The following is a 26,884-nucleotide window of genomic DNA, read 5'->3' as shown; positions in this document are numbered from 1 at the left end:
AGCGTTTGAGGGGGAGCCCTGGGTGGGAGAGAGGACTTAGGGGCAGACAGGGACAGAGGCCTCCCTGGCTTATCATCCCCCCACCTCACAGCCCCACTTGACAAAATCATTGTACTCGCTAGAGAATGACAATTAGATAAAGTTCTCAAAGCATCCTTCTAGCATTAAAATGCAGTCATTCCCACAAGACTAAAACCTCACCAAGCCATCAGATTTAAAAACCTACAGTAAATAAGCTACAGTAAATATGGAAAACAGGAGGAAGCAGGAAAAGACCAGAAGGGGAACGAGGGCCAGGGAGCAGACTTTTCTGTTATTAAAACATGCAATACAATGGTGATCGCTGAAACAACATGGCTCTGTTCCAGGAACAGATTTCAATGAGACGAAATGAAGTTCTAAAATAGACCCAAAGTCACATGGGAACTTAATAGATTTATGCAGGAGGCAATGAAAACCAGAGATGTCACATTATTCAATAAACGGAGCTGGGACAATTGGTGGCAACCTGGAATAACAGTAGGTTGGACCTGACCCTCACATCTTGTATGAAAATGATTCCACGTTGAACAAAACTTTAAATATAAAAAGTGAGAGTGTAGAAAGAGTGAAAGAAGACATTTTAGAAATACTCTGGATGTGGGGAAGCCCTTTCTAGCTACCATAGGAAGCCCAGATGCCACCAAAGAAGAAAAAGCTTGGAAAGTCCCACTGCATTGGATGAAGCGGCCTGTGGGAAGAGCCCGGAGCAAGGGTAACGCCAGTGTCCGACCTGGGAAACACATGGCCCCCACTCAGAGAGCTGGCCCCCGTGTGTGAGCCTGCAGAAAAAGGAGGCCCCAGGAGGGGCAAGGTCTTCCCAGGACACGCTGGAGCGGTGCAGAAGCTGTGCAGGCCCCTGGCCATGCACTCAGCAGGACTGTCCCAGTCCCAGCCAGCCCCTGTGCGCTCTGAACAAAGACCCCTGACGCTCCCGGTGCACCCTCGCTTCACAGGCTGTTCCCTAGCTGACCTTGCTCCCCTCACTCCTTCTAGAACCATCCAGCTCCTGCCAGAACCCAGCTCTGACTCGGAGCTGCAGCGAGCTCCGTGACCTCGCTGCTTGTGGCGGCAGGGTGCCTTTGCTGGAGGCACAAAGCAAGGGCTTAGCTAGATGTCCATGAGTGGCATTAGCACTGGACATCCTGCCAGGACACAGGAGGCAGGGGCTCTCAGGATGTGGGCTAGAGGAGGCTTGCTGTCCTACGGACCCCAAAACTGAAACCACATTGCCACACGATGTCCCCTCATCCCCTGTGGGGGAAGAGGCTTACCAGGGGAAGACAGAGGAAGGCATTGCCTGCTTCGGCCTGGGGCTCTGAGCCCCTTCCCTACAGGGCACATGGTCTCCCCGGAGGACCCGGGGCCTCGAGCCATTTCACACACTACCCTGGACGGCAGTGTGCCCAAGGCAGGCCAAAGAACTGCAGAGAAAAGGCGGCTTTGGGTCCCAGAGCTGGCACCCCATGGTGAGAGCCCAGGTGGGGGAAGGAGAAGCCCAGAGACAATGAGCTCTGACCTGGATCCCAGGACCTGGCCAGATGGGAAGGGCAGCTTCCTGAAGGAGCAACCTATGCCTAGGCTGGGAGCGGGAGGGGGCGCAGGATGCAGCTTGGCAGAGACCTGTTGGTACAGGGTGTGGGGTGGAGTCAAAGGTCAGAGTTCCCAGGTAGAAGGCCGTGCTAAGGTCCTGAGGTTGAAGAGGTCATGTTGAAGAGGGCCCCAGTGGCAGGTATGGTGGGCAGAGCAGGCAGGCCTACTGGCTTGATGGTAGTTGGGTGTTTTTTTTGTTTGAGGGGGGTTAGTTTTTTGTTCTATGGATTTTTTTAAATAAAGCCCTGGCCAAGCACTGAGGAATTTTAAGCCAGCTGGAAGCATGGGGGGTGGGGAGCTACCACCCTAATGAGATTTGAGGTTTAAAAAGATCATTCCAATTACTCAGCAGAAACCCAATTAGGAGGGTCTAACAGAGGAAGCAGGGGTGGTCACGATGCAGCTGCCTGCTTCCAGAGGGCAGGAGGCCTGGTCCTGGGGGCGGCTGGAGGTGACGAGAAGCAGATGGACCGGAGACGTACTGGGGGCAGGGACTCCAGGCGAAGGGTCTGCAGGGGTGCAGGGAGAAGTGGCAGAGATGTTCGGCCCCCAGGCTTCCGGCGTCAGCAACCAGGTAGCAGGTGGTGGGTCTGCAAGAGCACAAGGGATTGCAGCCCTGGGGCCCTGTCTGGGCCTCAGTTTCCTCTTCTGTCACATGAGAAGCTGCACCATTGCAGGGTCCCAACCATTTTCTCAGCTGAGCCTGGACCCCAGACTGAACCACACAGCACCCAACCCAGGTGCAAATCAGACGGGAGGGGCCGGGATGCGCCGTCGGCTCAGGTGGCTCTGCTTGCCCCTCAACTCCAGCAGGTCCCTGGGACAAGAGTGAAGAACGCCCACTCAGCAACTGCCCGGCGCCTCCTGCTTCACTGTCTGCAGGACTTGCCCATCTGCATCATCCCCTCTCCAGGCCTCGACGAGCCTTTCAGTCCTGCCCTCTGTCCTTTTCAGCCTTCTGGTCATTCCAGAAACTACCAACAGGAACTGAGGAACTGACACCCTGAGGCGGCCCCACCAGGGCTCATGCTGGCCGCCGCTGCCTTTGCCCTCCATCCTTGCCAACCCAGCTGACAACAACTCTGGCCCACAGCAAGCCTGCATACGACAGAGAAGTTGGCTCTTAAGTTGTGCATTTAAAAATACCCGAGAGCTGCTGTGTATATAGAGAGCATGCAGCCACCTCAGCCCACACAGGAGGCAAACGTGTGCCTCGAGAAGCCCGTGTTGTATCTAAATAGAAGCCTGAGCTATGGGCACCACCAAGGAACAGCCACTGGAGTTCAGAGCAAGTACAGAGTCACCCAGGCCAGCCCAGGAAGCAAACTGGCTTCCCACCACATGCGTGTGCCTCTTGGGCTTGATCAGGCTAAAAAATAAAACGCTTCCAGTAATGGAGACGCCCCAATTTCACTGTTGTGTGAAGGTGTGCCATGTCACTAATTTATTCAGCATTTCCCACTACCTACCAGATTCCAAAGAATGAGGTAAGGGAGCTCACCTACACTACCATTCCTGTAACACTTACGGCAAACGAAACCAAAGAAGAGATCAAGGAAAGACCCAAGAATAGCAGGAAAGCTACAGGATTCCATGGCTTAAAAGTACACACAACACAAACTACAGGATTCCGTGCTCGAATAGGGGTTCGAATTAAAATTGGATACCAGGTTTCTTAGCAACCCCAGTGAAGAGAAGCACAGTCAATTACAACATTCTCAGAACCCAACAGGTACAGCGAACCAGGCTTTTCAGGGACTAGGAGCATCTTCCTATGGTTTCTTACATGGCAGATGCTTGGGGTACAAGTGACTCCAGATCTCCTGCTACCCATTCCCGCCCCAGGCCCCGCCCCTCTAGAGTCCTCTGCAAGTCTGTCAGGAGCCCTTCCTGCACCACCTTCATGACTTTGTCGCGTATATACACTTGGCTGCTGAAGATTTATATTTTAAAGCTACGTGCTTTTGGCACCTAAATAAATTTATTTATTCACGAAACTTTGCATCTTGACTCTAATAGGAAAATCAGAATCGATGTCCAGAAATGTGAAGCAGCCACAAAATAAATACAACAGATACAAGCCAACCTAATTGCTACATTGTAGCAAGATGGTATACCCTTCCAGGGTGCCAAACAGGGAAATCAGCCAGTGTCCGTGTCAAAGACACACCAGTCACCAACTACAACGTCCTCCTGAAAGAACATGCAAAGAAACAGAGTTCTGACCTTGTGATTCCAAGAGGTTCAAAGCCCCATCAGTTACATCTAATAGTGCTGCCCAATGGCATCTGCCTGCCAATACCTATCTGGGAGCTGCTTGTTGCTAGAGGCAACGAGGTAAGCATCTGTGCCAGGTACCAGCCAACACCTGTTCTTCCTTTAGGGGGGAAGAGATACAATGTTTCCCTCCACATTAATGAAGCTATCAATTCCCAACAGATCAGAAATCTTAAAACAGGTCCTAGGCCACGGGAGTGTGAGAAGCGCCGCTCCAAACTCAAGCCTGCTGGGAGTCACAGTAGGTCTCGTTCATGAGATACTGCAAATGAAAGAAATCGTCCATTTCTGGAAGAACATTTCCTGTGTCCTAGCTTTCCTCTTATTAACTGAGTAGTATTTTCTTTAATTCTACTCTATTCCATATTTTGAAATCATCATAAGATAACCACATCATCCTCATCCACATTACCATCATCAATACTACCACCAGCACAACTACCATCTCTATGATCCTCGCCACATCACTATCACCACCACCAACACTACCACCACCACCACCACCATCACCACCATCCGCCACCACCACCACCATCACCACCACCAACACTATCACCACCACCATCACCATCACCATCACCACCATCAACACTATCACCACCACCACCATCACCACCATCACCGCTACCCACCACCATCATCACCACCATCACCACCACCACCATCACCATCAACACCATCACCATCACCACCACCACCATCACCACCACCACCACCACCACCATCACCACCACCATCACCACCATCACCACCACCATCATCACCTCACCATTACCACCACCACCACCATCACCACCATCACCATCACCATCATCAACACTATCACCACCACCACCATCACCACCATCACCATCACCACCATCACCATCACCACCATCAACACTATCACCACCACCACCACCACCATCACAGCAGCTCATATTTGCATAGCAATTACCAGGTGCTGGGTACTTGCACCATTTCAGGACTTTAAGTGTAACCAACTCATCTAATCCTCCGTACAGCCCTTGGGAAAGGTTTACTCAGACTTTAGGTAAGGAGACGGAGGTGTTGAGACTTAGAATAAAGTTGGCCACAGTCACCTGGCTAATAAATAGCAGGACAAGTCCACCCCGGGCCGTCAGATTCGTGCTCCTCGCCATCTCCCACCCCTTCCTGTCTTATTTGAGATGAAACACAGAGCTGTGTCCCATGCACCAGGCACCTTGCAGGGGTCTACCAAGTGGCAGATGACACCCCTGCCCTTGAAGTTGGCACCCGATGATTCAGAAGAGAAGCACTCACGTGGGAAAGAGGTCTGGGTACAGTCCACACCCCACACCACCTGAGCCACGCAGCCTGCCACGTGCCCGTTGGGTCTGTGCTCACCCTCCCTGCTCTGGCCAGCCCCTGCTTACTGAGGTCCTTCTGCCAGCCTGGGTGACACAGTGCATGACAATGGGCAAGCTGTCTGCCCTGGTACCAGGCCAGTGCCGGCTGGGGAGACCACACACAGGACATGAGCGTGGGGTGCCAGGGAGGGCTCCTCTCAGAGGTGACATGTAACCTGAGGCCTGAAGTGTGATGGCTGAGCAGAAGAAACCAGGGACAGGCCTCCTGGGAGAGGCAGCAGCAGGAGCTCTTCAAGATTGACCAATCTCTAGGGCAGCCCTGTGAGGTAGGGACTGTCATCATTGACATTTTATAGAGGAAAGTGAGGGACAAAGTCATGCAGCTCATGTGTGTGGAGCCAGCTCAATCCCAGGCCACCTGGCTCCAGTCCATGCTCTGACCACTGGGATACATGGCCACTGCTTCCCAGGGATGGAGGGTCAGACCAGGGAGGAAGGAAAATGTCAGAGGCCGTGATTGGGAGTTTAGGATGTATGCCAAGTTAAAGGGGAACCGGGACAGGGCAAGGTCTCAGGCACACAGAGCCTCTCCTGGTCACTGGCAGAAAGCAGAAGGCCAGGGCAGGAGCAAGGAGCTTCCTGGGAGGCTGGCACAGGTGCCCAGGACCCATGTGACACTGGCTTGGAGCAGGATACCAGCAGAGGAGCCTAAGGTCACCATGCACTGGGAGACAGGGAGGGAGTCGAGACGTCATAAGGCAGTTGCTCAGTGGCACAGGCAGCCTTGAGGGCCAGGGGAGAGTAGAGATGGTGTTCCTGGCCCAGGGACCACAGGAGCACAGTGGTGGGAGCAGGGCCAGGTTGTACTGGGTGGCCTGGGCTGAGTGGCAGCCTGCAAAGTAGTTCTCTGCCCTCCTGTCTCTTCATGCAGCTCCTTCAGAGCAACCCCCAAATGCCTGCCCAGGTCAGCGGATCCTGCTCCCAAGAGTCTGTGGGCCCAGGGGAGGGGCCAGGGCTCCAGGATCCTGCAAGAGAGCTTCAAGAGGCTAACCTGCAGGTGACAGTAGGGAGGACCTCAGATGCAAAAACCCTTCGAGGTTGGGAGAGGCCCCGCTGCTCATTGTTTCCCATGACAGGGAACTCCCTCCCAGGAGCCAGGGAGTGGACAGCAGGAAGCACAGCAAGCCCTTCTCCAGTATGAGATGCCCGGCCACCTGGCTTGGCCCAGACCACCTGCAGACACACGTTTTGGTAAGTGCTCTGCAGAACCAAAGCCAGCCTGGCTGGACGCGCTGCCAAATGTGCTAAAGAAACACCCACCACGTGATGCAGCCCCTGCCTGCTTCACCCACAACAGCACAGGCTGAGCTGGCTCATCAGGCATTGGAGGGGTACCTACGACCTGAAGAGATGCACCCCAAGAACGCTCCTTCAGGAAGCAGTTTGCTCAATTCAAAAATCTAAAACTCCAGCAAGAATTCCCAGAGGATGTACCTACTCACAGGGAATCAAAGCCTGTCTGCCTGTATTTATCCCAGCTGGTCCCAGTGCAAACTCAAATCACAGGGGAGAATTTCCACTTTCACATCTGTTCTAAGAATAAACAGCCACTGCCTCTCTATATGTTCTTATGAATTCCAGTTGCCAATGTCCTCCAGGAGATATAGGGTCCTGAAGTGAACCTGACAACTAGCAGAGGGTCAAGCTGGACCACAAGCTCCCTTATTCTACACACTCTCCATTGATCAACAGCTCCACACAGCATCTCCCCAAGGGCCAGTTACAGAAAAGAGGATCAGAAGGCGAGGTGGGGAGATGCGGACCCAGAAAAATGCAAGTCAGTTTCTCTTCAATTCCCCATTATTTTCAAAGAACACCAAGGTCTTTGTCTAGTGTTGCTATCGCTGTGATCCCTGATACCTGCTGTGCCTCTGTTAGCCTAAGTACAGTGGCCTCTGGCTTAGAGCCCTTGGAAGGAGACTGTGTCTGATTTGAACTAAATATTGTTTTGTATTTACTGTTTTACTTTATGGCTACCTTTAATCAAAAGTGAACAATATTGGATTTCTACTTAAAGTTGCAACATAATATTTCCTTTTAAAATAAGTCTATTCTGGTTTTTAAAAAATGACTTAGATTAAAAGAAAATGTTGGGCGAATTGGACTCCAGGTGGTGGACATGTGAGAAAGTTCGGGGCACGCACACAAGCTCGTGTCTGGCCTGTGCACAGCGTGGCCTTCCGAGGGGAATGCCTGGGGACGGACCTCTGTCCAGCTCCAGACCCAGGCAGCACTGGCGGCCCCTGGACCTCCGCCTCCTCTCCCTGCCCTCAGCCCATGGTGCTGCCTCCGGCTTTCAGATGTGCCAGGTCCACTGCCCTCACCCAGGCCATTGCATCGTCCACCTGGGATGCAGCAGTGACGTCTGGACTGCTCACTCCTGCTCTCACCCTGGGCCTGGGTCCCTTAACCATGGACGGATCATGGCTCTTGGATTCCAGATCCTCCAGTGGCTCACCATCGCACCTGGAGCAAAAGTCAAATCCTGTCTGTGGCTCTCAGCTCGCGACCTCCCTGACCTCTCCTCCCCCTCCCAGTGACCTCATGCAACTCCAGCCACCCTGGGCTCCTCGCTGCCCCTGGAAGCCCCAGGCAGCCTCCCGCTCCAGCCATTGCACAGAGGTCCCCTTAGTCCCGAGGGCTCTTCACCCAGATCCCCTGGGCTCAGTTCCTTGCCGCCCTCCAGTCTTCTCTCAAATGTCACCTCCTCATCGACGCCCACCCTGGCGCTCTTTTTAGTGCTCGATCGTCTCCCGCCCACTACCTGAGAGCTCTCCTGGCCCTGCCCTGCTTTCCCATTCATTCTCACAGAGCTTCTCACCAACGTGCAGGACAGAGTCACATCGGCTCTGCTCTCTCCCCAGCAGGACGCACACCCCTGCGGTGCCTCGGCCATGAGCTGAGTGGGGACCTGCAGCTTGTCAGCGCCTGGCTTCCTGGCCTCACGCTCGAGCTCTCTGTGTTGGTGCCTGAGGGGCTCCTGGGCACCCCAGCCACAGTGCTAAGGTTCCCATCCACCTGCACCCTTGGCCCTGTGGATCCACCTCCAGGTTGGGATGGAGCCCGGCTGCATTCCTGGAGAGATCCCAGGCCGGTCACCACTACATCATCAAAATGCTTCACACAATTTTTGAACACAGGAAAATTTTTAAATGGTGTTATGACCCACGCCAGGCACATCAGCTAGACGCCACCGTCATCGCCCTGCCGTGGTGCGGGTGAAGGTGGAGGTGCCGGAGCGAAGGGGTGAGTGACCATGCCCCACGAAATCCACTACCCAGCCAGCCACGGCCCACAGACCCCGGGAAAATAGCAACTCAACGTGACCCAGGGTTCTCTGAGCGGCCAGGACCCAGCCGCACCCCGACAGAACCTTCTGAATGGGAGCTCTGTGGGCGGCCAGGAGGCGGCAAGGGACAGAGAGCAGGGAGACAGAGGAGGAGGAAAGAAGCGGACGGAGGAAGGGAGAGGAGAACGAAGCAGGGTGGGGCGTGGGGAGGAAGGAAGCGAGGGCTCCCTGAAGCCGCACGCGCGTGTGCGTGTGAGCACTCCCAGAGCAGAGTGGCGCCCTGTGCGGGTGGTCCTGATTCACCTCGCACAGAGACAAGGAACTGTGTCCTAAGCCTTTTATAGTGATGGGGTGGAACCCGGGGCCTTTGCACACGCTCCACCACCAAGCCACCCCCAGTTCGAGGCCGGTGACCGTGTTTAACCTGTTCACACGGCTTTCCCACGGGTCGAGCAGCTCGGTGCTCACAGGCCCCGGGCTCTTCACGCACCCGTTCCGCACTGTCAGGCATGTCGAGGCCGTGAGTTTACATGTGACCTTTGACCCCTAGGCAGGTGGGCCTCATCCCCTGGAAATAGCTCTCCCATGTGACACCGTCAGGAGTTGTACTTGGCCCCTGGGATCTCGCTTTATTTGAACTTTAAGCTCTTTTCCAGTCAAGGTCGTCTTCAGCCACGTGCCCAGGACGGTGGCAGCCAGCCCTCCCCAGCCCACCACCTCCTGAGGCCTCGTCGGCCCTGTACCTCTGGAACTGATCCACATCTGCAGCATGGGCAGTGGCCCTGGACGCCTCGCGCTCTGGGGGCCTCTGCAGATGCGAACCCTGCCCTGCCCAGGCCCAGAAGACCCACAGTGAGCTAACTCAGACGCAGGTCCTGGGGACCAAGGACGCTGCTGCTGGTCCTCCGGTCAGTTTGAATAGTCCCCACCCAAGAGGGCTCGTGGCCAGGGACATGAACAGTGGAAATAAAATGAAAGGCTGGGCTTTATTTTGTATCATTTAAAGATAATTGACACCACATCTTAACTTGCTCCCTGAACAATACCAATGTAATATGCTCAGGCCAGGATATTTCTGTCCACAGAACAGAGATTACAGAGCACAGTGACCTCTGCCCATAGATGAGATTCAGCTGGGACACGTCAAATCAGTCAAGATGCATGCAGGGATGGGCTAAAAATAGCACTGCGCTCCTGATCAGCGCCCTCAGAACCGGAGGAGAACTGCCCGTGGCCACTCCCAGGGTTCTGGGGCCCAGACGGAGGAACAGGCTTCCGTCCGCACGCAAGGCTAGGCGCCTCCATGCCACGGCTCTGTGGGCCCAGCGTGTGAACCCACGGGCCACAGGAGCGAGCAGGTTGCGCCTGAGAATAATATTTCAGACTTTAAAAATAGAATGTTCTGAGCGTACACGACATGAACGCTACCCCACAAGCAACCCCGTTGCATTATGTAATAAGAACGTCCTTAAACCCCAAAAGTAACAGGCGGATGGTGTACATACTGACTCAAGGCCTGAGTCCTTGACAGTCAAAGAGTTAATATCAAAAAGATGCACAGATTATAGGTATAATCAAAAAAGGAGAGATTACACTCCATTTATGTACAATCTATCAAAATGCACATATGCATTCTTGTCATGTACAACTAATTAGAACAAATAAAATAATTTCAAAATAAAGGATGTAAGATTCCAAACTGAAAAAAAAAAAAAAAAGATACACAGAAAGAGAAACATATTCTGTGGATACAGAGAACTGCAAACTGCCAGCCACCGTGGGTGTGGCTCAGGCAGGGAAGAAAACAGACGATCAAGAAGGTGCCTTTCCCCAGGGACTCTCACCACGGTCACTAGCCGAGACATGAAGATAAGCAGCCCAGACGGCAGAAAACCTCCCCGGGAACGTTCGCCTCCTCCGAGAGATGGGCCCGTGACCACCACCGACTCCCCCAATCCTCTCCTCAGTCAAACAATACAGCTTTGATTATTTCTCAATCAACCTCAAACACGTGCTTTTCTTTTGATGTTATTCTTGGGTTTTGTATTTGCAAAATCACTATGCATTTGCATAATTCCATGATCTATCCTGGAAGAATAACACACCAGGCGCCCTCCACAGAGGACTGTTAAATTACCTGCTTTCCTGTCCCCTGCAAGGAAAGAGGCATTTCAGGGGAGGAGGTGCAGCACGCAGCCCCCACCTGGCTCCCCAGGTCTTTAGGTTCCAGAATCACCATTTACCGCTGAGTCCAAAATCCCTCGCCTTTGGGAACCAGGAACTCAACAGGGCTCAGACGAAGTTTCTCCAGCTCCACTGTGGCCCCACCTCCAAGAGCCTACCTCACTTCCAAACCACTTTGCAGAAACAAGACCCACAAATGATACTAAATGCAAAGTCAAACAAAAGCGAAGTATGCCTACACACACCCCACACACCCCCACAGCCAGGACACTGTGGTAGAAATTCCTACAGAACCACCCACGGCCCCTGGGAGTGGGATATTTACTCCCAGCACTGAACGCACGTCTAACCTCCTCTGTGGCAATTTTTCCATGCTGATTTTCCCAAAACCTGGCTTAAGACCAGGGCACCACGCAGTCCAGATGCACATCGGTGACAATCTCTTATTTCTTGGAAATTGTCTCACACTCCAGAGATGATGAAAAGGCTCCAAGTGGAATTTTTACTTTTTGCCCAGAAGTAACAGGTTAAGGTGACACTCACAGGTAACAGGACTTCAGGCTCTTTCTAGGTTCTGGAGCAGAAGCTCAGGGCTGGCCCTGGTCTGACCCACCAGATACACGTAAAGGACCCGCCACAGGAAGAGGGGCAGCACCTCTCCCTCACCCCTACTCCAAACACAGCCAGGTGTTTTAAGACCAAAAAAAAAAAGTCATTTTCTGGGGCCTGGTGCTGTTAGGACTTGCAAAGCCTTCATCTTCCAGAGGCCTCGCCTAAACAGACGCCCACCCTGGGTCCCGCCAGAGATTGCTCAGTAATTCGACTTGCCTTATGGCCCAGGGATGAGTCTGGATGAAGGTCTCCATCTTCCCCAGAAATTCTGCTTCTCCACAGGCCACTGGCCGCTTCCCCAGCTGCCCCGGGAGGCAGAGGCTGCAGCTCCCTCGCTCTTTCAGGAGAGCAAAATCCCTGAGCAAAACCTCCAGCCAGGCACAGCACCACAGCTGTCAGGAAGCTCCTGTCTGCCTCCTGGGTCTGAAGGCCATTATTATCTGTAAACATTCTTAAATATAGACAGTGCAGGGTGGGGCAGGGCCGGGTGAGGAGGGCAGCCCAGGGCCTGAGAGTCTGCTCAGCGGGCCAAGCGCTGGGCCTCCCCAAACCTCCCCTCTGCTCAGAATTAGGACTCTGGGCCCAGAGTTCATCACCCGGCACTGTCAGGACTCTGCCCAGGCTGGAGGCTGGCTGGACTGTGGCAGAAATCTCCAAAAACAAAGCTCTAAATCCCATATACAAACTGGCACCTCCAGCAACGTCTCCTGCTTCAGGCAAGTTCTGTGAGTTAAAGGCAGGGACCTTTCTTGGTGGTCCTGTCCCTTCTTGCCCCTGCGGCACCATCACTTCCTCCAGCGTAGGGGACTTTGCCTTCAGAGTCCTCAGGAAGCTCCTGTCTCAGATCAGGGAGGCTGCCCAGAGCCCAGTCTGTGGACCACTGTGGCACCCAACCCCAGTCAAAGGTGCAGAAGCCTTCTTCCCGGCCCAGGGGAGGCCTGTACCTATTCCAGGCACCTCTCTGGCTGGCTCAGGTATAAGAGGGGCCCAAGTGAGGCTCCTCAATGCCAGCCTCTAACCTCTGTGGGCAGTGTTGTTCTTCGAGGTGGGGGCTGGGCTGTGCATCTGGGTGTTTAGTAATGTCCCTGACCTCTACCCACAGATGCCCCAGGCAGCCCATCCCAGTTATGATGACTGAAGAGTTCTGTACTGCCCAGGTCCCCTGGGGACAGAAGAGCCTTGCATTAAGAGGCCCTCCTGGGAGGAAGGCCTCTGAGGGTCCGAATCCTGCACCCGTCAAGTGAAGACCAGGTGTGGGGTGTCACCTCTCAGCTTTGGTGCTCTGGACTGCACAGGCCAAGAAGTCCCAGAGAGCTTAGCCAGGGGCCCAGAGCCACACTGATGGCTTTGATGTTGGGCTGGGTGCCTTTTGTCACCAGAGGAGCCCAGAGGAGCCCAGACCCTTCCCAAGCAGAGATGAACTTGAGTGATGGGGGCTCCGATTCTGCTTCACCTGCACTGCAGCTGGGGCACCCCTCTCTGCCTGCACGTGCCCCTTCCCAGGACTGGCGCCAATGAGCTAAGAGGTATGCGAAGTGCTTATCATAGGTCAAGGCTGAAAACCATGACCATGACCTGAGGGAGGGGAGGAGGGGGAGGGGCAGGGAGGAGGGGGAGGGGAGCAAGCCCAAGAGCCGGACTCCCAGCAGAGCTGGGCCCCGTCAGAACCATCCCAGGTAAGCACATCGATGCCAAGCATTTTCAGGGTTATTACCCATTTAAGGTCTCTCTGGAAACCTCTAATTCCAGCAGCCGCTGAGTGTCCAACAGGCTGCTTCTGCCTTTCAGAGGAAGGCCTTGCTCTCGCTAATGACACCTTTGAGACACCTGCCTCGGGGGGAGCAGCCCAGGGCCGCTCTGTCCACGGTGGAGGCGGCTGGGGTGGGGGTGGAGGGTCTCCTGGGCATCCCAGGCGGCAGGGCTGCTCATCAGGCCCCGTGCCCAGGCCTTGCTGCGCCACCTGGTCTTGCTCTCGGGATGCCCTTGGGGCAGGTATTTCTATAGCCCACAGTTCAGAAGAACTACACCAGGTGGGTTGTGGCCAGGAGGGGACAGACACAGCCTGGTCTTGTCCCATTTCATTCACTGACCATCAGCATGCTGGTGCCCTTGCTGGGCGGCTCTGACATCATTCCCCAAGGGTGGGTTTCCACGCTGATCCACAAGTGCCACCAAAGGGTCGCCTGAGGGAAGGAGCACATGCACGTGAGAGCTGGTGACAAGTCCACATCTTGAGCCCACGCAGTGAGGGGCCAAAGCCCTCTCAGCCTACTTGGGGTGGGGGGCTATAGCTTCCCTCCATACAGTCCTCTCCAGCACCCCACTCTGCCCTGCTTCTGTCCACAGGAGGGTCAGCTCTCCCTCCCTGCTTCTGTCTGTATCTCTGCCTCTCTTGGTCTCTATCTCTCTGCCTCTCTTGGTCTTTCTCTGTCTCTGCTTTCACCTCTCTCACTGTCTCTGCTGCTCTGTCTCTGTCTCTTCTTCTGCAATCTAGCCCAACAGACCTATCACAAAATGGTGGTTTCAGGCCCTGAACGCACCTGACACCCCGGCTCTGGGTCCTTCAGCGTCCCTAGACGCTCCAACTCTGGATTCCTGTGGGGTAGGCCAGGGGCCTGGCTCCTCAGGTGGGAGGAGGGGCTGGGGTGCCTGACCCAAGCACACGCCTGGCTCTGCACAGGCTCCATGCTGGTCTCTGCCTCTGGGTATTTCTGTGGATTCAGGGCGATCGATAGAGAAATCTCCCAGGCTCCTCAGCCACAGGAAGCCAAAGTGAGAGAGGGTCAGTGTGGCTGCAGGACCCGCACCTAGGGGTATCCAGTGGGGGCTGGAAGCGGAGCCAACCCACCTGGCCCCTGTGCAAGGCTGAGCCCGGGTCCCTCCAGACTCTTTGTTCTACCCAGCACCTCAGTCACCGCCCCCCCAGCTATTCTTAGGTGTCTGGTTCCCAAGAACCTCCAAGTGCCCGTCAACAGCACCCAGTGTCCAGGTCCTCTTGACCGGCTTCTCACCTGGGCTGTAACCTGCGCTTCCATTCATCACCCCTGGGGCCCCCTGCAGCCTCCTCTCCACCATGCCCAGGTGGCCCAAGACTATGAGAGGCCCAACTAGGGCCTGTCATGGATCCTCCACGTCCTCAATACCAGCCCACCTCCAGGCACCTGAGCCACATCAGTGGCACACCAGGGTTTGCTGTCACCCAGGCCTGCCTTCCCCATGAGGACGGAGCCCAGCTTCGCCTGTTCCCAGCCCCCCGTGCACCTATCTCCCGAGACTTGCAGCCCTCAGCTGCTTGCCCGCCCACTTGCAGCTCTCTGCCAGCACCCCTCTCCCAGGTGTTACCCTACCCAGTTCAACCTGGACCCCGGGGGCAGGGTTTCAAGCTAGCACGAGATGCAATCACCCCTGACGTTCACCGCCACCTCCTGCCCACCTCCTTGTTCTCAGTTCCACTCCCGAGCAAAGAGCTGAAACCCTGCTGGAAGCAACTGGTGGGGCCTGCGAGGCTCCAGTCGGCCTTGGCCAGGCTCCCAGAGCCTTCGGCTTCTTCACGCTTCCCCAGCTGGCCCTTTACTTGTTTGCCCAGTTCTTGTGGGGTGCAGGGAGATGGACAGCTCCGTGTGGCCCCGGCATCATGATCACCCAGCCCTTCCCGGGCGAGTCTGCGCTGCCAGGAGACCCAGAGCATTTGACTTCTGGAACTCCTCTCAGAATCCATCCTGAAGAAAGCTGATCTACCCCAACTCGAGAGAACGCCGCACACGGGGGATGTACTGCAGTATTAGCAACCACACTGAACATTTTAAAGCTCTGAGAAGGTCCACACAAGGCAGAACAGAACAGAAGACCACACTCGGTGGGTTTTCATTGAAAGATGGCTCATGTCACACCTGCCATTTTGGAAACGGAACTTCATTTAGACCGTACTCCAAGTACGTATACCATCCTGGCCAGGAGGAGGCAGGGTGACTCACGTGGGAAGGTGCAGAGGCAGCTTGTCCTATGTCCAGACTGTGATGGACAGTGGAAGGACGCTGGCTTTCTGCTGCATCAGACAGAAGGTTCCACTAAGAAGGTGGCGTTTTGGGAGTTGACCTGTGAAAGGGGCACCTGCTAGGTGGACAGAAGATGCTCCTGGTGAGTGGCGAGGTGAGACTTGGGCCTCAGTCTTGGGCCTTTGCCTTCCTGGATTGGCAAGGAGCCCTTGGTCTTGTCGAGGTGGAGAAGCGTATTGAAGTGTGGTGTGTAATTTCTGCCAGCAACAGGAGCCAGCTCCCCAGGACCAGGGGAGGAGTGTTGGAGCTGGGAACGGAGGCTGATGGAGAGCGGCAGGGCTGAGACACAGGGGAGCATCGGGCTGCATCGTAAGGGCTTGAAAGCAGGCCAGGGAAGGGCAGGAGCTTCCAGAGGGCTGGGGACCAGGTCACCAGGGGCTGAACAGCAGGTGGAACAGCAACCAGGCAGCAGGCTGCTGCTCGAGGTTAATTTTTGGGGGAAACCACTCTGCTGCAAGGATCCAGGGCTGGCCATGGAGGTGGGTTACAGAGGCAGGTTAGGAAGAGAACAAAGTATTTCTGCTCTCTCAGATTTCATACCACCTCCAGGCTCCGTTGGGGATTAGTGGCTTCCTTGCCTCTGTTCTTTCGAGGAGCTTATTTCTTTTCTTAGCCATTTACTAATTATTTACCACCATTTCCCATCTACCACCATTTCCCAGTCTACTAAGTACATATACCCTTAATAAATAAGAACTCAAAACTAAGTGAGATGCTCTACTGACGGTTGAGGAAGGAAGAAATCAGAAGAAAATAAGCACTTTAGTTATTTACACTAAAGAATAATGTGGAAATTTCACCATCGTACAATCCTGGAATCCTCCTGTGGGTGTGCTGGTAGAATCTAAGGCATGCGCCTTGTACATCATGTCTGTTACAGTAAACAAATGGCGACACTTTCAAGCACGTGCGACTCCCCAGCGCCCTGCCAGCGTTTCCCTCTCCATTGCACTAGAAAGGACCTGGAGCTCAGAGAGGCCCAGAGGCCACCTCAAGGCCACACAGTTGGAAGGACAGCACTGGGATGAGTGCCCACGCCAGCCGGGCACCAGCACCAGGTGCTTCCCACACATGGGCTGTCAGGGCTCCTGGCGTGGTGCGGGGACGGGCTAGGCGAAGCACGCATCCACATGCCAGCTCTGCACAATGGCGTTCCCTAAGGAGAGGTGCACAGGAGAGCTAACCTGAGGGCCTCGCCTGGCACAGGCACGTCAGGCACTCATGCCAATGCGTTTCTGCTCCACAGGCTGGTGTCACTCTGTCCCCCAGACCCAATGGCTCAAGCTGGGAATCTGGAGCCACCCCTAGCCAGTCCTTCCTCCCTCTCCGCAGTGGGTTGAACACTGGCCCCCTCCCAGGAGTCCCGTCTACCCAAACCCCTGAGTGGGCCCTTATTTTAAAAGAGGGTCTTTGCCCATGTCACTCGTTAAGTTCCAATGAGGTCACCCTGCATATGGTGGGCCCTAAATCCAAGGACTGTGTCCTCACAGGACAGGATGGATGCACAGAGACCTGCGGCGGGGAGGCCATCTGAAGACAGAGGCAGAGATTGGAGAGATGCAGCCGCAAGGCAAGGACAGCCAGGAGCACTAGGGGCAGGAGGGCAGGAAGCTCCTCCCGGAAACCTCCCTTTGAGAATTCAGGCCTCGGGGCTGAGGGAATGAGTGTGTGCTGTGTGAGCCACTCCACGGGTGGCCGTTGTCACACACTGCACCCCACCCTTACCCTGTTCTCTCCCCAGGTCCCGGGTTTCACCTCTCACATGACTGAGCATTCCAGTCCCTTCCGCCCACTTCCCAGTCCCAGCCAGGGTGTCCCCTGCTCCTCCTGCCAGAGTGACTTGGGTGGCAACCCACCTGCCCTCCAGCCCATCTCTCCGGAGGACCAAGCTCACCGCTGTTGCGCTCGCTCTGCTGGAAGCGCCCTCCTGGTCCTCCCCCCGCCTCACTTCTCACCTGGGAAGGTCTCTCCCCCAAGGGTCTCAAGGCAAAGCCTGCTTCCTCCTGGAAACCGCCTCTGCACCCCACCCCAAGCAAGGTCAAGTCTCCCACTAAGTGCCCACCAAATCCCAAGCATCTCGCGCAGGGTCTGTCCCTCCCTGCAGACTGCAGCCCCTGAGGGTGGCTGTCTCTGTTCCCCACAATCCCGGGCCGTGCACAGTGCCTGACTCGTGGCAGATGCTCCATAGTCTGGTGAGAGAGAACGCAGGAATGAACAGATGGTCCCTGAGTGGGCAAGGTCCAGGCCTCTAAATGTCCCCCGGCAGCACAAAGCACAGCAAGCCTCCAGAGTCCCTTTCATGGGGTCAGGAGAAACTGCACTGCCACTGGTGATCACCAGTCATGGGGTGGATGGGAGACACTCGGAGGAACTTCACCTCTCACACCATCTACTGCCCGACCTGCCGGAGCCAGTCGTGCACACAGATTAGCCTTCCATCTGATTAGACTTCCTGGAAGCTCCCACTGAGAGGCACGTCTGTTGCTTCCTGGCCAAGCTGATGTCTGAGGAGCCAAGACCACAGGCACGCAGGGGACAACATGCATCCACCTCCCAGGCAGCCAATGAAACCCACGATGGCCAGTTTTCAAGCATGTTTCAGGAGGTTTGGCCATAAACCTTTGCTGGTGCACCTTGCAGGGTCAGAGAACCAACTCTGCAAATGGGGTTCTGGCCACTGCCCAGGGAGCTTTATGAGAGAAATGGCCACTCAGCCTTTCTGTCACCACGGGGCATGGTCTTGGAATGGCACCCCTCCTAGCAGGAGAGCAACCGGCCAGCAGGAGAGGAGCACCTCCTCTGACTCAGGCATCCGAATTCAGACCAATGTCCTGGTACCCAGGTGTCACTTCAGCTGGTCATGCCCAGACCCAAGCCCAATGTCTCTTTACTTGAGGGTCCTTGGAGGAGGGTCCGAGTGGGACCATCTACTGTCCACTTTAATATTCTGAAACTGATATTAAGAAAATGAGGCTTCTGCTTGAAGAGACACCATCTCACAGACATTCAACCTGCCACGTTCTCCTGTGCATCAGCGTTTGAAGAAGCACAAGACAGAGCAAGAGCATGTGGAGTGTTTTTAGGGCTGAAGCCATGACCTTCTGGTCTCTCCTCTTGATAGTTTTCCCAGGCAAAGGCAATGATTACTATAGTTTCCGTGTGTGTGTGTGTGTGTGTGTGTGTGTGTGTGTGTGCGTGTTTTTAAATGGGCAAAATTGGGAAGTCCCCATAAACCAGATCACTCCAGGTTCTCTACAACAGCCTCTGCATGTCACAAAACACAAACAAGTAAATAATGACAAGCCCGAGGAAAGGAAAATTGGTATCCAGACTTGTTAAAGTACATTTTCTAAGGGTCCACCAATGTGTGTGGGTGGGGAGTTACAAGATATGAAAAAACATAGGAAAGGATCACCAATATATAAGAAGAAGAAGAAAAAAAAAGTAGACAATAGAAACTGCTTATGAAAGGGCTCACTTGTCAGCCTTTGCACAAAGACTTCAAAGCAACTATCATAAATGTGATCAAAATATTCCAATAGGTCCACTTGTAGAGAAAAAGGGGAAGGTATGATAGCAATATATCATCAACTAGGGAATTTCAATAAAAAGAGATTATTTAAAATAAATGGAAAATCTGGAGAGGAAAATTATAGTAATTAAAATAGAAAATTCACTAAAAGATTGATTAGTAGCTTTGAACTGGCAGAAGAATCAGTAACTTGAAAATCATTAGAAATTATTCAATCAGAAAAACAGAGAAACATGAAGAAAAATAGAGTTAGAGAATTGTCAGTCACTACTAAATGGATGAATGTATGTAAAGAGTAAAGGACTAGAATGATAAAAGAGTGGAAAAGGAGCAGGAAATGTACTCCAAGAAATAATGGCTGAAACTTCCCACCCACCCACCCCAAGTCGATTTTTTAAAACTCTAGATCACAAAACCAAGTAGTTCAACAAATTCTAAATAAGTATGAAGATAATCATACCCAGACACACCACGATCAGAATGCTGAAAGACAATAACAAAGAGAAATTCTCAAGATAGCAAGAGAAAAATGACTAGGTCCATAAAAGGAAGGATCAATAAGATTAACAGATGACTTCTCATACAAACGATGGAAGTTCAGAGGCAGTGGTAGGACCCATTCAAAGTGCTGAACGAAAGACTATCAACTAAGAATCTTAGCAACAGTTCAACAGTGAATGTGAATTAAAGACATCTCCAGATAAACAAAGCAGAAGACATAAAAGACTTGACTTGTAAGAAAGCTGGGAAGTTTTTTCAGGTGGAAAGTAAGAATCACCAAGAGAAAATTCAATTACAAACACAAAACTAAGAAGACCCTGGAAAGAGAATTAAAAAACTGCAAAACACAGCCTTAGTGTGCATTTCTTCTACTTTCTACTGTTAATTGAATTTTAAAAACATAAGTCTATAAATGACACACACGCACACACACACACGACTAATACACATACAAATTAAAATATTTGACAAAAAAAAACAGCACAAAGAAACTATGTGTAAGCAAAGTTATGCTGGAGTAAGGAAATGACACCAGATGTTGAGAATTTATAAGAAAAAATGAAGAGGACAGGAAACAATAGATAACAGAGTTAATGTAGCAAACTACAAATGCATACGTGCTCTCCTTTGTTCTCTTAGCTTTCTTGAAAGACATAAATTCATATAAAGTAATAATTGTAATAATATGTTGTAATATTCATAACATTTATAGATAAATATAATAAGGAGAGCATCAAAAGGGAGATGTAACAGTGCTGCACTGGAATGCTAGATCTTACAGGAATTCATAGTGGAACTGAAGTATTCTGATAAACTGAGGGGTATATGGTCACCCCTAGAGCATCCACAAAGACAATGACTGAAGAAATTCTTTAAGTAAAAACAATATTACACTAAAAACTACTCAATGCAAAAGAAAGCAAAGAAGAAGATGAAACCAGAATTCAATAATAGAAAGAAATTCAGGAAATTCACTAACAACACAGTCCAGAGTAACCAACAAGTCAAAGATCAAAGACTAAGGGAAATTTAAAAATATTTTGAGATGAATGAAAATGAAACAACAAACCAAAACTTTTAAGAGAGAAAGTTAAAGAAATATGTAAAGGGAAGTTTATAACTGTAGATAACAATAGTGAAAAAGAAGGAAATTTTCAAAACAAAAACTCAATACTACCTCAAAACAGTAGAAAAAGAAAATCAAGCTAGACCTAGTGCAATCAGCAGGAAGGTATTAAAAAAAAGAGCAGGAATTAATGGAAAACAACAGTGAAAAAAAATGTTTTAAAAAACAAAGATTTTTTTCTTTGAAAGATCAACAAAATCTACAAACCTTCAGTTAAACTGATTAAGACAAAGGAGAGTGAGAGAGGAGACTCAGATTGATAAAATCAGGAAGGTAAGAGGGGCTGAGACCACTAAACATATAGCAGCATAAGTAATTCTAATTATAATAATTATAATTATTAAAATATAATTATATGTGAACAACTGCATGTCTATAAATTAGTAACCTAGAAATGGACAAGAATACATGAGAATCCTCATGGAAACTGTATTTACATCAGCCCCAAGCTGGAAACAACACAAGTGTCTGCCAACAAGAGAACAGACAAAGGATGGGACAGCCATACAGGGAGCAGTACTTGACAATACGGAGGAACAAATCAGGTCAGTTACGTGTACGGAAAAACTCACACAAGCTTGGATGGATTTCCACCAGACACAGTGGCATGTGCCTTTAATCCCAGCTACTCCAGAGGCTGAGCAGGAGGAATCCAAATTTGAGTCCAGTCTGGGCAACTTACCGAGACCCGGCCTCGAAATGTAATTTTAAAAAGGGGTGGGGATACAACTCAGTGGCATAAAGCCCTGGGTTCAATCCCCGACAGCACATTCAAAAGATGACTGAATTTCTAAACTGCTATATTCAGTGAAGGATCCACACACACACATCAATGCATGCTGTCTGTGTGGCAATCTCCCATGACAGAGCTAAGGCGCAGCGGGCCTGAGGAAGCCCGGGAATGCCTGACGAGATGCTCCCAAATCCTCCTCAAGAAGGCGGTTGGCCTGGTCACATGCTCCTCTGGGCCCTGCACAATGGTAGTGAAGCGTAAACGTTTAATCTCTTTCAGATTTGATTTATTAAGGCAAGAACCCTTTACAGGGGAGGGTGTGTAATCCCAGTTGCATGTTAGGGGACATGTGATGTCTGGGTGTCCTATTTCTAGAGAGGGCAAATGATCAGTTGATTCAGGCTACATTGGCCCCACTGATCCATCACAAAACTCCCCATCCATGTTTACCTCTAGATGTTAACACTCACCATAATGATTGCCCAAGCCTGTCATTTCACTAGTGTTGTCAAAGGTTTTCTAATCTTTTCCTTCCGTGGTTATTAATTAAAATTTTTCTATGAATAAAGTTTTCAGTAATCAACCATATATACAAATACATATGTGCATACACACATATATGAATATACATGCATATATTCATGTGTGTCTCTCATAAAGATGATGATGATGATAGACAGGCATATAGGTAGGTAGGCAAGTATGTAGGTAGGTAGATATGTAGGCAGGTAGGAATGTAGGTAGGTAGGTAAGAATGTAGATAGGTTGATAGGTATGTAGGCAAGTAAGTAGACAGGTAGGTAAGGAGGCAGTTAGGTAGGTAATATGTAGGTATGTAGGAATTTAGGTAGGTAGGTAGATAGGAATGTAGCTAGGTAGGCAGGAAGGTAGGGAGATAGGTATGTAGGCAGGTAGGAATGTAGGTCTGTAGGTAGGTATGCAGTAGGCAGTTAGGTGTATACATGTTCTATTTCTCTGGAAAACTCTGCCTAGTATGTGGCACCCCTGGGGACCACCCCGAGGTGTAGAGAGCACCTCCGTCTGCGACATCAACACACCACTGTCTCACACACCCCCTCTCTACCACGCAACCCACTGTCCATGAACTTGTGGGTTGTTTCTGACATTTCACTGCAATGAATGAAGGCAAAGTGAACAGTCTCTGCATATGTGTGTTCTGGTCTGCCAAGTTATTTTGAGATGGATTTCTAAAGAAGTAGGATTCCTAGTTCAAAGGCTAACTGCATATTTAATTTTACTAAACACAAACTTCCTTCCACTAGGTTCATACAGTTAGTTCGCAATGACAATATGACATACTCTTTTAATTCCAGGAATTTCTATTCGATGTTTCATCTTAATTAACATGAGGCAGTATTTCATATTTTACCACACACTTCAGTGGTGTGATCCTTTGTCGTTTCTGTTATGCACGTTTCCAGCACTTCAGAGAATGCAGTCCACAGGGGTTGATTCTTCTGAACAACTTCAGCACACACATGCAAGCAAAATAAAAACTCATGCACCAATGACCAGAATTTCCAAAGATTAGTATCTTGACACGGTTGCTTAAGATGGGTTTTCTTTTTATTAGAAGAAACAAAATAATAAAAATAAACAAGTTCCTAGTTATTAAAAACTACGAGGCATTGTAGACAGAGTTTAAGCCCCTACAGTACCCTGGGAGTCTCATCACATACCCCTTGTCCCCACTGCAGTGACGACCATAGTGACCCACCTGTGGACTCTTGCTAACCATTTCCTGTCCTCTATGGACGCCCTGTCCCTTTGCATTTCATTTTTGCCTTTCAAAGAATGCTACGGTGAACATCCCTGGACGACTCTGCTACCCGTGCCTGTGATTTTCCTTGAGGGCAGAGGCCTGAGCTCAGGGCCCTGCCAGGTTGTGGTCTTCCAGTCATGCATCATGCCACGCTGCCCCCATGGTCACGCCCACTACACCAGCACATGTCTGTCCCCACCCCGTGGCAACACCTGCCATCGTCCTCTGTTGACACCTTCCCGTGTGATGCGTGGACATGGGATCTTGCTATTTTGATTTTATTGAATGAGGTAATGATTTAAAGCCACAGTTTCTTACTTGAATGGGAAAGTCTACTTTCACTTGGCTTTTTAAAATTTAGTCCTCCTACCTCAGGAACAGTCAGCGTAACCCAAAAGACAAAGGGTTGCTTTTTACTTTTCTTCTCCTTCCTACTTTCTAAGAACCCAGAATCTTTACAGCTTCCCTCCTCACGGAAGCCCTAAGTATGTGCTCAAGGTCCGGGATTGGAGGAGAGCACAGGTGTGATCCTACAGCCCTGTTGGAAATTTCTTGTTCTTTTTCTCTTTTAAAATGGATAGTTCTCCTTTTCTAAATGTGTCTTTGTTTTCCATGTTTCATGGCTGTAATCAGATTGCTAAGAATGCTATTTTGGAAATATGACTATAAACCATGCATACACTGTTATTGTAATGATTATTCTGTACCCAGAGTCTAGTATTTCGTTCTTTATAGTTGGATTCTTTACTTATTTTCAAGAAGGAAATCCTTCCCAAGTTCCTTTATATCTATTTCCAGAACTATAAAAATAAAATATGTATGTATCTATAAATTATTCATCTACATTTTGATTGATGTGCCAAATTTACCTATTGACCTTCAGGGAAAAAAAATCAAACAGGAAGCTGGGTGTGGTGGTGCCTACCTTTAATCCCAGTGACTTCGGAGGCTGAGGCAGGAGATCTCAAGTTCAAACCCAGCCTTAGCAACTTAGGGAGGCCCTAAACAACTTGGCAAGACCCTGTCTCTACTAAAATATAAAAAAGGGTTGGGGATGTGGCTCTGTGGTTAAGTGCCCCTGGGTTCAATCCCAGGTACAAAAAAAAAAAAAAAAAAAAAAAAAAAAATTAAATAAAACAGGAAAATATATGAGCACATTACATGATTTATGTTTCTTATTTTTAACATTGAGAAGATAAACATCAATCAGGTGCCTGGGAACTACGTTATCACATAAGGAATTTGTAGTACACTCCTGATTTATCAATGCTACTATTAGACTGCACTGACTATTACTGAATTATGAACTGGAAAAATCCTTCAAAATAATCCAGTGAGCCTGGCATCTGAGTTCTGAGCTGGAGCAAGCTCCTCTAACTGTGAGCCTAATGGGACAATGCTTTAATAGGCTAAGGGCAGAAACGTTCTTCAAAGACAGGTAAAAATGAACATAAACCCAATGAAGTCCCAAATATATTACCATTATATGACCACAAAATCCACAATGTTTAAGTCCTTATTTACAACATGAAGTATATATCTCACATATATATATATATATATATATATATATATATATATATATTATTTACAGAAAGAAAACCCAGGGCTTCCCCAGAGAACTGACCTTCTGCTGACCACTTCCTTAGGCAACCGCGGGGGTCTGCTGGAGACCCTACTGACACCTGCTCCAGAGGCTTTCGGGAAGCCTGGTCCTGCAGCCTGGCTGGGCTCTCGGACGCCAGCCGGCCTGCACAGGCGCTCTGCCACTGTGACCACAGTGACCACCATCACAACAGTTCCGTGGATGGGTTATTTGCCACTTATTTTTCAATATGCTTACCATAAAATCTCACTCTAGTCTTTGTAAAATACAGATGTGATGGGAAGTCAGAGACGGGAAATCCAGAAATTAAGACAACGATTACTCGGCACATAAGCTCCGGGGGTTGGCTGTCTTCTCCATCGTGCTCGCGAGCAGCAACGCCCAGCTGGATGGAGCGAAGGACGCCCGAGGCCCCGGCCCACACCCAGGTCTGCGCAGGCGCACACAGGTGCTTCCCCAGCGCAGGAGCGTGAGGTCCTAGCAAGTCTGGGGTGGCTGGGCGGCTGCCCAGCCCTCCCGGCCCCCCGCACGCCAAGCAGTGTCGCCGCAGGCAGGCTTGACCTGGCTCCCTCCTCCCACGTTGAATCATCAACCCCATCCATCATTTCACTAATCCAATGTGTCCTGTTTAATTAGTGCCAAAAGGATGTGACAGCATGGACCCTGGGGGGCAGAGGAAGGACAGACCCCATGCCCAGCCAAGGTCAGCACCTGTTAAGAGAAGGTAAGGCGGTTGGACTCTGGGCTCCAGAAGGTCAAGTCCTCCAACTCCTTCCCCACACCTCCACCATGGGCTCTGGGCTGACCGGGTTGAGCCTTCTCCTGCTGGTGAGGGAACTGCTCCTGATTTTGAAGACTTGGAAGACTCTGAGACAGACTTCATACACCAAACTGTCAGCTAAACTTTTTGTGATCACAGCACAGGACTTCCGCTGGGGGACCCGCCTCTTGCCCACAGAGGTCATGAGATTGGAAGAAGCTGTCCACCTCTAGGCCAATTAGACACATCTCCTGGAGTTTGGAAGGGAAGAGAAACAGGGAAGGGACACTCCCCCTTTTTCCTGAGTTGGCTGGCTGGAGCCTGGAGCCCAGGAGGCACCAGGAGAAAGGAAAGGCTGGCCTCAGGGCAGACAACACAGAGCCAGGCCAGGAGATGGAGAGGGACAAGCACTAGATCTCACTAGATCCTCTGTGTCCAGTGGGCCCATGTCACATGCCCCTGGAAGGGTCAGACATGTCAGTCCACAGTGGCCTTTGAAGGAGAAGCCAATCTGGCAGGTCCCTTCACGACAGCCAAGACCATGTGAACCTGCAAGAATCTGGTGAGATGGTGCACTTCTGCAGAGAAGGCACCTGGCCACATCGCCACACATGGACAGCTGGACGCTCCAGTGCCAAATCTTCAGGCAGCAGAACCTCCAGGAAAGGGTCAAAGCTGAGAGGAAGTGTAGAGAAGCAGCAGCCTGAGTCCCAACACACAGGTGAGGACATGAAGGGACACAGACACAGCAGCGATGGGACAGGGGCTCTCCTCCTTGCCCCTCTAAGGAAACCAAGCGAGGAAGCCGGATGCTGGGGGATGACTCTATGGAGCACGTGGGATGTGACAGACACCACTCCCTTCTCTCGGGAAACACAGAGCTTGTTCTTCAGAGGACACAGCAAATCCGTGAGGGAGGGGAAAGGAGAGGGATGAAAGGAAAAAGTGCAAGAATGAAGCGGCCACCCCACAGGGACGTCACCCCGGCCGCTCCCTGCAGCTCAGTGCCCAGGCCCAACCTCAGCTCCTGTGGCCTCCTGCCAGTCCCTGGGGTGCCCTGCGACTCCACGCCACTCCAGGAGCCATGCTGCCCAGGCTCCAGTGCTCAGCCTGAAGACAGAAGCTCCCCAGGAGCCCGCCTGGCCCCGACTCCCTCATAAGGCCCTTCTGTCCGTCCCACCAGGAACGTCCTCCAAACTCACGCTCTGTTGCTGCAGAACACATCTGCACGCATGAGCACACGTGCATACTTTCTCTAGAATGTTATTCCTGTGCTCTCCTCTTCCCACAACCAGCTGACATCTGCTCGTCCATCAGCCTCCAGCCCCAGGCCCCTCTGGGGTATTCTCCCCCACCTCCAGGCCTAGGCCATTGGCACTGGGGACTCGCATCCCCTGAAGGAC

At 51.3% G+C, this 26,884-nt stretch overlaps 1 protein-coding gene across 3 annotated transcripts in view; it reads right to left on the bottom strand.

Moving 5' to 3' along the window:
* The window catches only part of PHACTR3 (phosphatase and actin regulator 3), a 202,731-nt gene that overhangs the window by 119,929 nt on the left and 55,918 nt on the right, over nt 1–26,884 (bottom strand). Inside the window, exon 1 of one of the 3 annotated variants that reach the window (XM_079129649.1) lies at nt 11,602–11,713. The exons of the other annotated variants lie outside the window; for them this stretch is intronic. The gene's annotated coding sequence lies outside the window, so the exon portion shown is untranslated. Of the gene's footprint in view, nt 1–11,601; nt 11,714–26,884 lie in introns of those variants that run through there. 3 annotated transcript variants of the gene reach the window in all.

Source organism: Sciurus vulgaris (genome assembly GCF_902686455.1).
Source record: "Sciurus vulgaris genome assembly, chromosome: 2".
NCBI lineage: Eukaryota > Metazoa > Chordata > Mammalia > Rodentia > Sciuridae > Sciurus > Sciurus vulgaris.
Note: the sequence above shows the minus strand (reverse complement) of the source record. Positions and strands in the feature narration are given on the sequence as shown.